This window comes from Eublepharis macularius, chromosome 1, assembly GCF_028583425.1.
Source record: "Eublepharis macularius isolate TG4126 chromosome 1, MPM_Emac_v1.0, whole genome shotgun sequence".
Taxonomy (NCBI): Eukaryota; Metazoa; Chordata; class Lepidosauria; order Squamata; family Eublepharidae; genus Eublepharis; species Eublepharis macularius.
In genome coordinates, this window is record NC_072790.1 from 245,438,967 (window position 1) to 245,453,808 (window position 14,842).

Sequence of the window (14,842 nt, forward strand, 5' to 3'; positions counted from 1 at the left end):
GGAGGGTGCTGAGTATTCCCCATTAGATAACTTTCCCCTCATACTCAACTCTAATTCACTGTGAATAATAGTAGAGAGTGACAGAGTGCAGCATACACCCAAAGCAAAAACCACTGAATACCTGTGGTGCCAGAAAATTATCCAAACACCAAAAAGCTGACGAGGACACCTTCATGAAAAAACACATACACACTAAACAGTGTTTCAAGGAATAAAGCCAAGGATGTGATTTAACGGAGGAGTCAAGCAAAGCTCCAGGCATTTTATTTTGTAAGAGGTAAACCGGCAAGTTTCCAACCAGGAGTTGCTGATGCTATCGCTTTCTAAGCTGTTGATTGGTATCCTTGCAGGCAACTTTGTTCAGCAAAGGAGTTCCCTTAGCATTTCTTTACTTGGCTGCAGCACTGCTGACTGGAGCAGCAAGGGCGTGCCGGAGCACAGCAGCTTCGCACTGGGACATAGGAGGGGGCATAGGTGTACCGGCGATAACCACAGCAGGGAGCAGCAGGTCTCCCTACGTAATAGATAACTCTTGGCCTGGTTCTTCGGCCACAGCAGCAGCAGCTCCGACCACCACAGCATCTACAACAGCTCATCTTTACGGTGTGAAGGAAGAACTGGAAAGATAAAAAAAATCACAAGATTTTACGTGAAGGAACTCCACCTTTTAATCTTGCTGTTTAGATTATGTTTTGTGAGCCATCACACTGAATGCAACACACCAGCCATGTGTGGTATCAAACTTTGAGTTAAGTGACAGAGTAATCCTGCTGTTTGAGAGGGGGCTGTGACTGCTTGTTTGTGGCATCTTTATGCATTACAATAGAACAGTCTGCTTTCCCTCTCTGAACTTTGTGCACTTTGTTTAATCTCATGGCTGGAGTCCCTACTGTGGGCCAAGCTACACATGACGAATGACACTTGAACGGCAAGTGGATTGAGTGGAGGGCAAGTGAACAGGGAGAAATACACTTGCTGTTCAAGTGTCATTCGTCATGTGTAGCTTGGCCCTCAGATAGTTCCAAGGTAGAACTATAGATTGCATGAGCTTTCTTCTTCTGAACTGAGTTGTCCCCGTCCCTTTACCTTCTTGTTGTTTTGACGACACTCTGCCCCGTGGCGCAGAGTGGTAAGCTGCAGTACTGTCAAGTAGAGATGGGCATGAACATAAAAAACAAACAAACATGATGTTGGTTGTTTGTTGCCATCCAGAAACAGGGACTCATGAACAAAACATGTTCATGGTTGGCTGTTTGTGGGGGCCAACAGGCTCTCCTCCAGCCATCATCCAGTCAAGATCACTTCTGCACCACTCCCAGAAACCTGACCTGAGCAGGCACCAGGAAAGGTACCAATAATAAAATAATAGCTTAGCCCCAGAGCCTGGCAGCAGCCCTGGAACTTGAAGGGGTAGATCCCTACCACACCAGTCCCAGAAACCTGACCTGAGCAGGCAGCAGGAAAGGTACCAATAATAAATAATAGCTTGGCCCAGAGCCTGGCAGTAGCCGTGGAACTTGAAGGGGTAGATCCCTATCCCACCACACACAAAGAAAATTCAAACTCCAATGCATGCTCTCTGTCAAAATGCCAACAGCAACTATCTCCACTCTCTGCAAACTAAGCCAGAGCTGGGAGGGCCCCCCCCCCCGCTCTTTGCTCCCTTGTAACAAATTTGGAGCTGCACACTTGAAAGGAAGACCTGCCTATCAAGCTAAATTGGGCTTAGATTGGGGGTTTCCAGGGCAACAGCAGGAGTTCAGACAGAGTTCAGACAATCTCTGCCTAAGTTGCCAAGGGAATTGATTTCAGGTGCCAGACTGTCTGGCTTGACGAATAGCAATGAACAGCAACGAATGAGGCTTGCAATGACCACCTGTTCGTTTAGAATGGTGCCTCACGAAGCTGGGTTCTGATAGCCAGCTGTAGGTTGACTCAGCCTTCCATCCTTCAGAGGTCGGTAAAATTAGTACCCAGTTTCCTGGGGGGTAAAGTGTAGATGACTGGGGAAGGAAATGGCAAACCACTCCATAAAAAGTCTGCCAAGAAAATGTCGTGATTTGACGTCCCCCCATGGGTCAGTAATGACTCGGTGCTTGCACAGGGAACTACCTTTACCTGCTCTGATGTTTGAACCTGAAAGTAGGAACCTGAATGAACAACCTAAGCCTCACCTACAAGCAAAGGGGAATACTATATTGGTAGGCTATAACAACTGTTTGATGGACTCCAGTTGTCTTGGTGGTTCATGATTTAGGCACAGGCAGGTTCTTGGAACATAGAATTCTTCTATGCGATCTTTGCCTTGAAAGATTCCTCTCCTTGGTTTGTGTGTGTGTGTTTGTGTTTTCTCCAACAACTTCACTCAAGGGATGTTCTACCACTGAGCCACAGATCTTGAGGCACTGCTAGAGATACTTTTACTCATATGCTCACTCATTGCTTCGTGTTTCCTTGTTCACTGTTCTTTCCTGATGTTAGTCCACCCTCTCCATATCAATGAATAAGCAGACATGGTGACATCTTTGAATCCTGCCTCTCTCTGTTTCTCTCTACTCCCCAAACGCCATTTTTCCCTCTTTCTTCCTTTGCTTTAAGATCTGCCTTTTCTGCTCTGCTCTTACGATACTTGGTTTGACCATCCAGAAGGTGACTCCTTGACTTGGCACACTGGTCTCACAGCTCTAGATGTAGTAATCTATTCGTTCAGATGGGTCCTTTTGGTGCAGTGACTGAACAATGATAAACCAAGACAGAACTAAGAGACACCCGCCACCAACATTGATAAAAATTGTATGACCCCCCATCCTACCCAAATGAATCCCTAGAACAATCCCAGAACTGGAGGAAAGCAATTCCCCGATTCTGCTAAAACTATCAATAACAGTCACCATCAATAACAGGGATATGCCACTTACCTTGTTCCTCAATGGAAAGAACCACGTTGTTGTCAGTGAATGAGTGAAGATATGTTGGCTGTTGAATCTTTTATACAAGAAGTACTTCCTTCTTTGAGGAAATGAGACACCTCCAAAGTCGTGATTTGTCCTTCTGCATTGCCCATGTTCCTCAGGTCAATATACATCACTCATTAAATAAGAATCTATAAATTGCAGGTGATTAATATTATCTCATCATAGAAAACTGACTACTTTGACACTGAACATGGGATCATCAACAGTTGTGTTAGAAAAGGAATGGCACTGCAGGCTTCTGAATTGCTCAACAGGACACAGCCAGTGAACAAACTGGTACGTGACCTCAATGCTACTGAATCTACACCTTCCACTGCTGCTTGGCCTGTTGGGATACACTTGATATGGCTCATCTCTTTCTTGCATCGTTGCTCATCACAAAGTCACTTGAACAGAAATTTGGAAGAGGATGGAGCCTCATGTGAAATGGAAGAATAACAGAGATGGAATTTTGTGACATGGTTATTTGCCATGCCGTCAAAGAGTACACTGAATGGTCATCAAAAATGTATTTCCAAATGCAGTCAGTATGTGTGATGAGATGAACCGATTAAGACATCGGTATGTGTACCCTGGGGGAGGGAAGATATCATGGTACAGCCCGATCTTGCTAGATCTAAGAAGCTAAGCAGGGTCAGTACTTGGATGGGCGACCACCAAGGAAGATTCTGCAGAGGAAGGCAATGGCAAGCCACCTCTGCTTCCTCACTTATTTTGAAAGCCCCTTGGTGGGGTTGCCATAAATCAGGTGAGACTTGACAGCACATGTGCATGCACACATGTACCCTGAGTTTTTGGGGAAATGTCACATGATCATTCTTTGCTCTTTTAAAAATAAATAGATAAATATTGAGAAACTGGGCTTAAATTAATCTGGTTTACTGGGCATTTTTGTGTGCTGCTTTCCTTCTCAATCCTATCACCTTGTATGTGGTGCATGAATGAAGGTTTCTTGATTTCAGAAGCCTTTATTGAAACTACTGTTTGAGTGATGTCTCAACGTAGGCACCTGGACAAGTCATAAGAACATAAGAACAAAAGAGAAGCCATGTGGGATCAGGCAATGGCCCATCCAGTTGAACACTCTGTGTCAACCAGTGGCCAAAAACCCAGGTGTCCTCAGGAGGTCTGCCAGTGGGGAAGGGGCACTAGAAGCCCTCCCACTGATTGCCTCTCCAGACACCAAGAATACAAAGAATCACTGCCCTAGACAGAGAGTTCCATCTATACCTTGTGGCTAATAGCCACTGATAGACCTCTGCTCCATATATTCATCATCTAATCCCCTCTTGAAGCTGCCTATGCTTGAAGCTGCCACCACCTCCTGTGCCAGTGAATTCCTTGTATTAATCACTCTTTGGGTGAAGAAGTACTTCCTTTTATCCATTCTAACTTGACTGCTCAGCAATTTCATTGAGTGCCCACGAGTTCTTGTATTGTGAGAAAGGGAGAAAAATACTTCTTTCTCTACCTTCTCTATCCCATCCATGCTAAAAAGCCCCAAGCGCTTTAACCTTTCTTCATAAGGGAAGTGTTCCATCCCTTTAATCATTCTAGTTGCCCTTTTCTGCACTTTTCCCAGTACTATAATATCTTTTTTGAGGTGTGGTGACCAGAATTGTACACAGTATTCCAAATGAGGCCGTACCATTGATTTATATAGGGGCATTATGATACTAGCTGATTTGTTTTCAGTTACCTTCCTAATAATCCCCAGCATAGCATTGGCCTTTGTTATTGCTGTCACACACTGTATCAACATTTTCAGTGAGTTATACACCATGACTCCAAGATCCACCATGACTGGTGGAGATCTTGGTCAATCTCCACCAGTTTGGACCTCATCATTATGTATTTCTATTTGGGATTTTTTGCCCCAATGTGCATTACTTTGCACTTGGCCATGTTGAACCTCATTTGCTCATTAATGCTCACTCACCCAGCCTCAACAGATCCCTTTGGAGTGCCCCATAATCCTCCCTGGTTCACACCACCCTGAACAATTTAGTGTCATCCGCAAAGTCGGAGATGGTTTTCCTTTAAGCTACAATTAAACCTCAGAATATAGTTTTGGTTTGTAAGGATGAAATAAAATTCAATTTGGCAAATTGGAAATTGGCTGAAATATTCTAGAACCAGGAACTTTCAGTCATGGTCATCCTGGAAGTAGAAGAGGGAGAGGGAGGAGGGAGGACAAGGTGGTTTTGATCACATCACAAACACAACCAATGTTGACCTCTGTCAAAGATGAGTTTCTGTTTTCCAGTATGGAACATAGAAGCACATAATTTACTGGTAAGCACTCCTTTTGATTTTTTTTCAAAACATAAAACATATACATAAAGAGAACAACTTTAGCACCAATTAATTGACATGGAAGCTAAACTAAATCTACATGGGCATTATATGTGTCCTATTCTAAGTATAAACATCATGAGCAGAGATCATTGCCTTCTTGAGCTTCTTTGAGGTAAATGGTTAGACAATGGAAAAAATGGGGTTGTCGAGTTGTAAATGATTTTAAAGCCAGGTTAGATTTTTTAATATCCAAACTGGAATGAATGTGGTTTTATCCACAGATTTTAATGTGAACAGTTATTGCTGCAGGCTGTTTTAAACTTCTTTGTGTTCAGTATTAACCCATGGAACATGAGAGGGCAGATCCCTTATCGATATATCTAGTTCTCAACACAGTCAAATCTGTGGATACTTAAATATGGAAACTGGAGCTAGGAAGGGAAAAGACAGATATTTCTAAAATGACAAAAATGCCAGAAGTTTGCAAAAAACCCAAACAAACCCTGAAATACAAAAATAAATTGGAGCATTACCACCACCACCCTCCCATTAAAAGAAACACCTGTAGCTTTAAGAAACAAATGCCTTCTGTGACCATTGTAAGGTAACTTCAACAATATTGGTGTTAAAAACCAGAGCCAACCTCAGCCTTCAGGATCCAGGTTTATTTAGAGCCAGCCTTAAGAAATAGCTCGACTAAAGAGGAATGATTACATAAAATCATCTGTTTTTTCTCTCATATGTACTTTCTCTGAGCCTGGGCTGTTCTGGCCTTTGAAAGATGACAACTCACTGGGACAAGACCCAAAACTTGCATGATTTACCCAGGTAGGGTGGCCAGGTCCCCTTACTCTCGTGGAAGATGGGGTGGTGTAAAGATCTGCCAGCTGAATCTCAATAACTTCAGTGTAAGAGTCCAAGACAGCATGAGTTAAAAATTTATTGATGATACCCAGTTCAGCATCCCAAAACGTTCTTTGTTAGGAATAAAGTGTGGTTCTCAATACCTAGCATATATAGATATTTAAGCACAGCCCCATCCTCCCCTTCCATCTACAATGAATCTATCTAGAGCGAATAGGAAGGAATCTAGCTCCAGTAGATATCTACAGGAATGCAAGCAAAAAGAATGTTTTTATAAAGTCAAGGTTATGTATCTATGGCAACAGCTCTTTTCTTGCTAAAAGTTCTATAGTCAGATAACACAGTCTCTGCCGTGTCAGCTAACAGGATCTTTCACACACAAGATTTTACACAGCATGTCAACACATATCAAGGCCCAGCATAATAGTTAACATTAAGTCCCTAAAGTATGGCAGGGGCTGCTAGACCATGAAGCTTGTAAAGTATAGCTTATGGCAGGGCCCATGACCCTGGCATGTGGGGAACCCAGAATTCACCTGTCAAAGCTCTTTGTGCCAGCACAAAGTCCACATGCACTCTCAGTGCAATGCAATGATGTCACTTCTGGGAGTTATGCCATTGTGCAGGCCATCTGTTACCTGAACTGGTCTCCTTGCATTAGAATATGATTTATGATTATGGCGGGGGCGGGGAGGGATTAGCTCACAAGGAAGACGGCTATACGAGAGGCAGTAACTGGAATCGAATCACTTGTGTCTATGGGGTCCCAATCCCAATGAGCCAAGCAAGTCTGGTGCTTCAAATCAATCAGTAACTTTTATTAAAGAACAGAACTTCATGCACATACACACCAATTACTGGGGGAAAATAATCACACAGAGAGAGAGAGAGAGAGTCCTAGGAAATATAGCCAGAGGTGTGGGAATAGAGCAAGAAGGAGTAATTATATCTACCTATCCTGGAGAAGGGGTCCAGTCTACATTGAGGAGGCAGAGAGAAGAGCATCAAACGGCCAGCATCTTCTGCAAGGCAAGAGGCTTAGAGCAAACCTCAAGGGAATAGTGCTTATGGATCCGGAAATGTGTTCAAACGTGTTCAGAGGAAGAGAGACTTAGGGAAGTGACCCTAAGGGAGAAGCCAGGAAGCTTGCATGATTTGAATGGGGCCCGGACCCTACCTTTATAGGTAAAATGTGCCCTGAGGTGGAGGAGAGTGCTCCTAGCAGTTAGGACAAAGACTCCAATGGTTAGTTCCTGGGCAGGACAAAAGGCTTGAGTACTTTGATTGATAGCTGCCGGGGTGTATGAATATAAATGTAAAACTAGTTCTCACGCTGCACAAAAGGACGGTTTTCCTGATGAAGTACACCAGAGCTAGGTTAAGTATTTTTGGGAGGGGATACATTGTGCCAGGAATGACTGTCTATACTTATGAATGTCATTTGATCAGCTCCTCAATCACGGATAGGAGATCTCATCATGGAAGGAGGGAGAGGAATGTGGTAAGTGGGACTGACGCTGTGAGTCCTTTGTTGCACTGGTCACAGGCAACACCAGGAAGATAGCAAGTCCAATTGCTGCTTAATCACCCCGCATTCCTTTGCGGCATTCCATTCATGCCATGTCTCCTGGGTGGGATTCAACAACTGCTATAGGTCCTCTGTTGGCCAAACCACAGCCATTTTACTCCAGAGGCCTGAACATTTTTAATAGTACCATCAGCCATAAATATGAAGCTGATATTCAAATGGCAGAGGCCGGGCCAATTGCTTACACATCGGGGTGTCCCAAATGGGCCCAATGTGAAGTGCAGAAGCAGTCCTGCAGCCTGCACAATGTCTTCATTCCTGGAAAGGACATTGTTGCACCATACTGGGAGTGTGCCCCAGGTGGCCTGTTTCCTCACCTTTTCTCTTGCCAGCCAGGTGAGTGGTGAAAGGGGTGGAGGGTGGGAGTAGGGGATCCCCCACCCCCACCAAGGGACTGGCAACTCTACTGACCCAGGCCCAGCTGCTTGCTACTGTTCAACTGAAGCAAAAAGTGGAAAACCATAATCTAGGGAATTGAATACTCACTAAAGTTAACAAATTAATGTATAACCTATTAGATATATTAGTGTAAAGTGTACAAGTGCAGAATCAATATAAACAATGTTAATATCTTTAGCAATTAATATAAGTAATGTTCTCCTACAAAAATACATTCATAAAAAAATACCTCATACAAAAATACATGCTATAAATGGTACTCTATTCCACTATAGGCAACAGCCAGGCAATAAAAAACCAAAAGTCCAACAACACCGTGGACTGTATGTTCTGTTCTCTTATAGGTGCGTGGTTCCGTGGTGCTCCTCGTAAATGTACGAAATCCAACAGGTGAGTGAGGGACAGTTCAAAGACCAGAGTCCAAACTGAACATTCATGATGTCTTTTTCTTTCTGTCGATGGATCCGGAAGTGGCAGGACTCAATCCTTAGAAGAACCCGACAAGCGGCCAGGCTGAAGTTCGCTTGTTTCATATGTTACAATTTCATCAGGGGTCCTCAATCCAAGTCACCCCAGATCAACAGGCACACATAACGCTTTCCTGTGTGTCAGACCCGGCGCCGGGTTATGTGTTATGTCTGTCTGTCTTGTACACTTTACACTCATATATCCATTAGGTTGTAAATTAATTTGTTAATTTTAGTGAGTATTCAGTTCCCTGGATTGTGGTTTTCCACTTTTTGCTTCAGTTTTTCTGTCTGGGGAGGCTTGCCCTGTGTGATTCGCTACTGTTCAACAGCAGCCGCCCCACAAAAGCCAGTATGGTGTAGTGGTTAGCGTTTCAAACTAGGATAAGAGACTGAGGGCCAAGCTACACATGACGAATGACACTTGAACGGCAAGTGGATTGAGTGGAGGGCAAGTGAACAGGGAGAAATACACTTGCCGTTCAAGTGTCATTCGTCATGTGTAGCTTGGCCCTCAATTTCCAATCTCCACACTATGGAAGCTCACTGCAGTTACACCAGTTACCATTTTCAGTCTAAGTTACATCACAATGTTGTTGTGAGGATAAAATGGAGGAGAAGAGAATGACGTATGCCTTTTTGGGTCCCCATTGTGGAGAAAGGTGGAGTCTAAATGAAATGATATTTGAATAAGGGAGGATATATAATAGGTAGGTGGGTGGAAAGGAGAGAAGAAAGCAAGGAAAGGTGAGGATATGAGTGTTGCTGAGAATAGAAAGATGAAATAGTGCAGGCAAGGGGATGTAGAGGGGAATGAGGCACCCTCGCGAGTCATTGTCGATTCCCCACCACAAAAATGGGCTGGCCTGGCAGCTGATACCGCACAACTGGGATGCCGAAAGGAGTGAAGCTGAAGATAGGGCAGATAAAGGTAGGTTGCCTGTTGAGTGGGAAGGAGAGAAGGAAGCAGAAATAAGGGAGAGGCTATGGGGGCCTTCCGGGAAGGCCAAGAGGAAATCATGAGGGAGGGGAAAATGAGATGTGACCTGCAAAGTGCAGGTCCTTCACTTGTAACACAATATATTGAGTGCAGCAAGCTATGGGGTTGATGAGCAGAATAAGCAGGAGCAGAGCACTGGTGTGACCCATAAATGTCATTAGAATTCTGTTAAAGGTATAAAAGAAACTAGGAACATAAGCAATGAAAATGGACTACGTGAAAAGGCACGCAATAACAGAATGAAAAGAATTTTTTTTTATAATGTTTTTTATTTTTAACTTCTAAAACAGCAAACTACAAGAAACTACAATAGTACAAGGGGAGGGAAAAAAGGAAAAAAGAGAAGGGGAAGGGGGGGGTGGAAGAAAGGGGAAGGCAGCATACAAACACTAAACACTACACTTCAATGCTTTCCCTTCATACTGCCATAATTAAAAATTAAAGCTTAATAAAGTAATGATGGAATGGCTGATCTTACAAAATACAAATTACAGTTCAGATTAAATCTCCCCCCCCCCTCCCGGGCCTCGGACGCAGTTCTCTCTGAGCAGCTACAGCCGCAGCGCTCATTGCCTCCCCCCTCCCTTCAGGCTTCGAATCTTCTTCTTTTTGCTTGGTGTCTTGCCCAAATTCTTGATTTTTGTCCACAAAATCCCTTAGCTGATCTTCTGAATTAATCTTGTAAGCTTGATCTTTATAACTAAACCAGATTCCTTCCAGAAATAGCCGTTTGTACTTTATGCCACGTTCCCTCAAGAGAGCTGCCAGCCTTTTATACTTACGTCTTCTCTTCCGAACTAAAAATGGAACGTCCTTCAGTATCTTGACTTTATTTCCCAGAAAGTCCAAGTCCGCATTATATGAGTTATATAGGATATTGTCCCGGACCCTCCTAGATGAAAACTCAATAACAATCTCGCGAGGCAGCTGCCGCTTCATTGCATATTTTGAAGAAGCCTGACGGACTCCCAAAATGGCGCTTTTAACTTCTTCTTTAGTTGCCCTCGCGGGTATCGCTAAAAGTTCCGAGGCAAGATCCCTTAAATCCTTGTTTTCCTCCTCTTTAACATTCTGGAGACGCAAAATGGTCTGTGTTCGCTCCACTTGCAGCCCAATCAGCTGGTTTTCCACCAACTTTAGCTCCTTGTTCATTGCTCTCATAAGTGACGCATTTTCCCGAGCAGACTTCTCTGCCCCCCCCCCGCTACTTCCTTGATGGCTTTCACATCGCTCTCAATTAAGCCCACCCTTTGATCTGTTTCATTCAGCTTGTCAACAAAGGGTTTTATGGCTTCAGTAACCGATCTTTTCACCAGTTCCTCGAGCGACTCGCCTCTTCCCTGCAGGGCAGCCGAAACTGACTTGCCCAAAGCAGGACTCTGCTTTTTCGCTGCCATTTTAGGGGGGGGGGGGCGCCAACCTTCCGAGACTCTGCGAGGGGGAAAAAATCCGAATCTTCTTAACTTCAGATCCCACCACTCCTCCACATGCGCTTGTAGTGACAGAAGGGATTCGCTTACTTACAGGCTTCCGCCTAGTCCTGTTCTTTGCCGTTTTCCATGGCCCGGCAGCATGCAGGGTGCCGCGCACGTCTGCCGGCATCCATAGGGACAAACGGGCAATTTACCCCCTGCCTCGATTTGCCAGAGGGCTCTTCCCACTGCGTCCCGGACCCAGACTCCCTCCCTGGGAGTCCTGGGGGCTAACCTTTGCAGATCAGCCGCCCGGTCAGGCTGCTTGGCCGCTTCCTCTCGGACCTGCTGAGAGGAGCGTCCGACATGGCTGCAAAAACGAAACCGAATCCCACAGAATGAAAAGAATTGAGCAAATGCTCCTAATCTGTTTCTCTTTATATTCATTTATATTTTTGGAACTGGCTTCTGTTCTCTGCTTTGTAGTTCTTTCTAGATAGATTCCATTGTATCGTATACTCATGGACATGTTTTTTTATATGTAATGACTGCCGTTGACGTTCAATGTTTGGCACAGTAATCCTTCAACTTGCAATTTCTGCCCAGCCGTGACATCTCTTACATCTTTTAGCACTTGGCATTTAATGATTTAATAACACACCCCGAATCGGTATGTGTTTCCTTTCTTTTCCAAGAACTGGTTCATGCTATTTTTGAACACATCATAGGATTTACAAAACTTTCAAAACAGGGAGTTATACATTGACTCCACAGACCTTATATGATACACATGTTGTGTAAAACTGCAGCTGCTCCAAAATCTGCGTTAAGCAATGGAGACAGAGGCACCATCTTGCTATACATTTCGGTAGATTGCCTTTTTTGTCACTTTTGACCTTGTACCTCTTCAGGTTTTCTTCTGATTTCTGGACACTTAACTCCCCCTTCCAATTTCAATGCAATATTTCAAGGGTTCTCTTCTGAATTTTCTGCCTGCCTGTGCAAAAAAAGGCCTATATTGATTGATTGATTGATTGATTGATTGATTGATTGATTGATTGATTGATTGATTGATTGATTGATTGATTGATTGATTGATTGATTGATTGATTGATTGATTGATTGATTGATTGATTGATTGATTGATTGATTGATTGATTGATTGATTGATTGTCGAAGGCTTTCACGGCCGGAGAACGATGGTTGTTGTGGGTTTTCCGGGCTGTATTGCCGTGGTCTTGGCATTGTAGTTCCTGACGTTTCGCCAGCAGCTGTGGCTGGCATCTTCAGAGGTGTAGCACCAAAAGACAGAGATCTCTCAGTGTCACAGTGTGGAAAAGATGTAGGTCATTTGTATCTACTCAGGAGGGGTGGGGTTGAGCTGAGTCATCCTGTGAGAGTTTCCCAGGGTGTGGAATGCTAATGGCGGGAGGCTTCACTGTATATGGATTGGTACTTGATGTGCTAATCTTCTCTGCAGGGCTATTGTCAAGGATAGAATGTTTTGTTAGCCTGGTGTTTTTCAGAACTGGCAACCATGCTCGGTTCATTCTTAAGGTTTCTTCTTTCCTGTTGAAGTTTTGCTTGTGCTTGTGAATTTCAATGGCTTCCCTGTGCAGTCTGACAAAGTAGTTGGAAGTGTTGTCCAGTATTTTGGTGTCCTGGAATAAGATACTGTGCCCTGTTTGAGTTAGGCTATGTTCAGCCACTGCTGATTTTTCAGGTTGTCCAAGTCTGCAGTGTCTTTCATGTTCTTTTATTCTTGTCTGGATGCTACGCTTTGTGGTCCCGATGTAAACTTGTCCACAGCTGCAGGGTATACGGTATACTCCTGCAGAGGTTAGGGGGTCTCTGCTGTCTTTTGCTGATCGTAGCATCTGTTGTATTTTTCGGGTGGGTCTGAATACTGCTTGAAGATTATGCTTTTTCATAAGCTTTCCCATCTGATCAGTAATTCCTTTGATATATGGCAAAAACACTTTTCCTGTGGGAGACTGTTTTTCTTTGGTTGTTTGCTTCATCCTGGGTTTGATTGCTCTTCGGATTTCATTTCTGGAGTAGCCATTTGCCTGAAGTGCGTGGTTTAGATGATTAATTTCCTCATTGAGAAAGTGCGGCTCACATATCCGATTGATTGATTGATTGATTGATTGATTGATTGATTGATTGATTGATTGATTGATTGATTGATTGATTGATTGATTGATTGATTGATTGATTGATTGATTGATTGATTGATTGATTGATTGATTGATTGATTGATTGATTGATTGATTGATTGATTGATTGATGTCATTTATGTCATCTATAGTCCACCTTTTTCACTGCCATCTTATGTCATCTTATCTCTGTATTACATTTCTCTGCATTCCAGAAGGGAACCCAGGATATTAGTACTATTTACATATAGTTAGCATAGATGAAGTAACCCTTTAATGAAAACATGCATCACACTTTTGATGGATATAGATTTGAAGAAAAGGATTTTATATATTACTTTTATATATCACTTATATGCCTTGCACTTTTTTCCTATGCTCAGGAGCAAATGTAGTACTTGTAATGCAACCTGTAAGAATATGACACTTGAAACAAGAAGATCAAGAGAAGTATGCTGAAACTCTGCAAGAACTGAGAACTAATAATATACTGCTTGTAGAGCTGCACTTATGAAGTATTATGCATATGTTATATTATTCTATAAGATTCCAAAAGGAACCAGTTCCAGAGAGCCTTTTGTAGAAAACTGATTTGATGCAGCAAGCTGGTTTTGGCTTCCTGTGGCCTATTTTCCTTAAGGCCGAGAAGGAACTGGAGGAAAGGGCACACAGAGAGAAAAATAAAAACATCCCTTCTTACCAACAGACTTCAGTTATCACCGGGTACCAAGGTTGCCAGATTGAGACGCATTGGCGCTATTATGCCCAGAAGAAAGTAGGTGAGGGGTTAGAGGATGTCCTTCTAAATTGAGGACAAGATAAGGGGATTGCAGGATTTGGAATTCTCCCAAGTAGAAGCGCCAACCCAGAATTGCATCTTCAAATCAGAACTAACCCTAGATACTTTATACAATAAGATAACAGATATTAGAATATTGTAATATTGTTATGATTATCTGAAAGTATTAATTGTTTGATGCCTCTATTGTAAGGGGTTGAGCCTTTACACACAAGGAGACCGTCTACTTCTGTTTAAGAAAAAGGGCTCATCCACTGGGTAAATAAAACCCATCTGTTTTGCTTCATTTCAAGAAGGACTCCTGGATTTTATTTTAACTTTTATTGTGGTTGGTCAGACAAGGGAAAACAACCCACAAAGGTTCAACACTTTTACTCAAAAGAACACCCATAGGATACTAATAATATTCTTACTAAACGTGAGTAATCCCTCTGTTGTCCTTTTTATTTTGGTTTTTTATTTGTTTGTACTTCTGTCGATGGTTTCCGTTCCATGCTTTTAGTACACTTATGCAGAGATATGCAAGTTATACGGCATTTAACCATGGAATACATTTCTATTTTATGTATTTGTTTGTTCGTTTTACGTCATTTATTCCTACCTTTCTCCATCATGGGTACTCAAAATGGCTTACATCATTCTCCTCGCCTCCATTTTTATCTCACATCAACATTTTGAAGTAGGTTAGTCTGACCCAAGGTCACCCAGCAAGCTTCCATGGCAGAGTAAGAATCGAACCAAAGTCACACAAATCCTAATTCATCACTGGCTGATTCCGCACACGTTGGATAATGCACTTCCAATCCTCTTTATACATCATTTGGAATGGATTTTTTCGTGTGCGGAACAAAAAATCCACTTCAAATGATTGATAAAGTGCA

General features: G+C 43.0%; 1 long non-coding RNA gene across 1 annotated transcript; it reads right to left on the reverse strand.

Annotated features, from left to right (window-relative positions):
* Positions 1-226: 226 nt before the first annotated feature.
* Positions 227-2,997, reverse strand: LOC129343525 (uncharacterized). The gene is made up of 2 exons (XR_008598301.1): positions 2,919-2,997; positions 227-617 (listed from the first exon to the last, which is right to left on the reverse strand). It is a non-coding gene; the product is annotated as an uncharacterized LOC129343525 (long non-coding RNA).
* Between the last annotated feature and the right edge of the window lie 11,845 nt (positions 2,998-14,842).